Source organism: Pavona decussata, unplaced genomic scaffold (genome assembly GCF_977016875.1).
Source record: "Pavona decussata unplaced genomic scaffold, jaPavDecu1.1 SCAFFOLD_130, whole genome shotgun sequence".
NCBI lineage: Eukaryota > Metazoa > Cnidaria > Anthozoa > Scleractinia > Agariciidae > Pavona > Pavona decussata.
In genome coordinates, this window is record NW_028145544.1 from 3,162,699 (window position 1) to 3,165,258 (window position 2,560).

Here is a 2,560-nt window from a genome sequence, read left to right on the forward strand (position 1 = left end):
TTCTAATTTCAATATTCAGTATTTTTCAGGTCGTGATAAAATCTCGATTACGAGTCTTTCAATTTCAGTTCCTGCCTTGTGTTAGGTGGGAAACATCAACATCGAAAAACAAAAATTATCAACGCTAAATATGCAAATTGTTACCTAAAGCTAAATAGAAATTTAGGTGCAACGTTGCTTTAGCAAAATGACCATCATTTCGTGGTCAAACTTGTAACGGTTAAATAAGCAATAACTTAAAACATACACGGAAAAGTGAAGTTATCAAAATATCTCACGTTACCAGTCATAATACAGTAAAATTTGCTCTTGTATTACATTGATGTATTACTTTTTCGGTCATACAATAAAACCAAACAACGATAAAAATGAAAGTATATTTTGTGACAGGCTTTTATCTTGTTCATGAAATTAGAGGATTTCTCCATGGTAAAAAAGATGAGAATTCTTCGCAATTGCTGCGTTTAAGTAACTAAGTAGCTTTATTTTAAGTCCATAACGTGGGCAGTGGTCGCTCAATTAACTTGCAGTAAAAATGGCTGCCAACAATGACGATAGTTTATGCATGTATTTGACAGTACAAATTTTTATCCAACCGTAATCCTGCTAACCAAAACATTGATGACCCCTGAGTGTTTTCGAAATTAAAACGGACAAGATACAATGAATTGAATAAGGATGCATTTTGATACCAAGTTCGCATTGATCTTTTGTTTTCGCCGTCTGCATACTTCACCTTTTACAAGTATCCCTTGTTTAATACAACTTTTAATACAAGGTTCTTGAATCACAGGTATTGAATGTCAAGAAATTAAAAGTAACCGAGAACTTAGATGTAAAAACATGTTTTTGCATTGAAAGTCCTTTTTTTTTCGCTGGGAGGCATTTCGTACCTTAATATATCTTTTCGTTTCAATAATAAACTCGGAGCATAGTATAGTTTTTATAATACGTGTACGAATTCACAAAATGACCAGCTCCCAGTAGGCTTGATAGCTCAGTTGGTAGAGTACTGCACCAGTATCGCTGAGGTTATTGGTTCGAATCCCGTTTAAACCTGTAAATTTTTTTTAGGCTTTTTTTTCGCATACATAACTGCGATTGCCATTCACTTATTCATTAAATAATTTTCCTTGATCATATTGATACAATTTCCGTGATTTCACGTTTGCTGTTTAACAAAACAATGCATGGAATGACTTTCCGTACAAAAGCCATTGTTTTTACATAACAAAAATAATAATCAATTATTGCAAGAGCGCTCGTTGTATATGAGATGGTAGATAGCCAACGAGGCGCGTAGCGCCGAGTTGGCTATAATAATGTCATGTCCAACTGAGCCCGAGTGAAATAATTGTTTTGTTAAAACAATCAAGAAATATTGCTAGATCTTGCCGATTTCGCCGTGCAAGAACAACCAGAAGACAATTTAATGGTCGCTATTTCTCAGGCATGGTATAATGGTTCATATACCATGGCTGCTAAGCCAATCAAATTCCTGTAATTGCATTTAGAAAACTTCAGTTAGCGTGTCACAGTCCTTGTTTGTATCATTATCAGTTCCATCAGTATCGGCCAAAAGAAACTCTATTTTCAATATTCATGGTAGATTTCATCTCAGCCTGACAAAAACTGTAAATATTGAATATAATCAGTGAACTTGTTTTTGGGCTTTGAGTATGAGTATCAGTAAGACAGTAAAAGGCTTAAAAGAAGGTTTTTTGTGTGTGAAAATTTAACTAAGCAGACAATTAAAGGCTGATTTAGTTGAAGGGTAAGTTACGACACGCCCTTTTGCCAATAGCTTGAAAAATTCAAATTGAATATTTCACACAACCACAACACCGTACAAAACAGTGTCGCATCGCGGATATTATAACGCTTATCAAGTTTGTTTCAAGAATTCGAGAAAATTTTAACTAAAAAAAGTGACATAAATCACTTCAGATCAGTAATCACATTCCTATTTCCGTCTCCGCGTACTATTGTTAAACAGCTAATGTGTGCTCGAACATTTTAAATCTGGAAGTTTGTAGCGAGATGTCAATGAAAACTCAAAATGTCCTCGATAATTCAACATCTCCAGCCACAATCATCGCCTACAAAATTTAATGAAAAAATTGAGCCGACTTTTTGTAGGCAGACTGGCCGGGAATTTAAAACATGACTCGCCGGCTAAAATTTAATATCGTTTATGTACAGATCAAGGCAACAATAAATCGATTGTAAGTGAACTTGCTTTGTAGTTTCTGAGTACTTTCTTGAGAGATTTAGCCATTTGATTTTATTTTGATAGCAAAGCACTTTTCTGTCTCTTTTAACACAAAATGGGAAGAAAAAGAAAAAAAAAAAAACCCCAACACCTACACCTTTTCTGTCTGCCTATTGCAGACAGAAAATACGATAGAAAACAAAATAAGTAAATTCATCGAAGGTTAAGGTATTATAGAAGTTACGAGCTAAACGGGGTATAAGTATACTTCGTATAAGAGAAAATAACAAATTTTACTGCGAATTGATGCCATCAGGAAATAGCAGAAATCTTTTCAACTGAATCAAA